General features: G+C 51.1%; 1 pseudogene; it reads left to right on the top strand.

Moving 5' to 3' along the window:
- Positions 1-277: 277 nt before the first annotated feature.
- Positions 278-708, top strand: LOC101563131 (annotated as a pseudogene).
- Position 709: the final 1 nt, after the last annotated feature.

Raw genomic sequence — 709 nt, 5'->3', positions numbered from 1 at the left:
ACAGAGATTGGTCAAGCAAAATGGCTGTGACTCATCCAAGTGGTTGACACTGACAAAGGATTTACAAACTGCTGTACATTGTTTCAGGGTAAATCCTGAGGGAATTTGACTGACCTTGTCAGGTAAAAGAGTTAGAATTTTTGTTATATAGGTCTTGCTTTATCTCAATCTTAACCATCCAGTAGAAAAGCATAAAAACGAGGTATAAATAGTAAAGCCACAGGGAGGCAGAATCCAGACGGGTGGTGAGCGGAGCTAGGGGAGGTCGGTCCCGAAGCGGAGTCAGCTGAGCAGGCGCCGAGCTCCCGCCATGGCCCTAACACGCTGTCCTTGCGCTTCCACTGGGTGGACATCGATGAGTTTTATGAGAACAAATTCGTGGACGAGCAGGAATAGGAGGCGGCGGCAGCGGGAGAGCCAGGCCCGGACCCCGGAGAGATGGACGGGCTCCTGTGGCAAAGGGATATGCTTCGGGCCTTCCACGCAGCCTTGCGGAACTCTCCAGTCAACACCAAGAATCAGGCCATGAAGGAACGAGCCCAGGGCGTGGTGCTGAAGGTGCTCACAAACTTTAAGAGCAGTGAGATTGAGCAGGCTGTGCAGTCCCTGGACAGAAATGGCGTTGACTTGTTAATGAAGTACATTTATAAAGGGTTTGAGAAGCCCACAGAAAACAGCAGCGCAGTGTTACTCCAGTGGCACGAAAAGG

This window comes from Octodon degus, unplaced genomic scaffold (assembly GCF_000260255.1).
Source record: "Octodon degus isolate 3935 unplaced genomic scaffold, OctDeg1.0 scaffold05115, whole genome shotgun sequence".
Taxonomy (NCBI): Eukaryota; Metazoa; Chordata; class Mammalia; order Rodentia; family Octodontidae; genus Octodon; species Octodon degus.
This window is presented reverse-complemented; position numbering and strand designations above follow the sequence as displayed.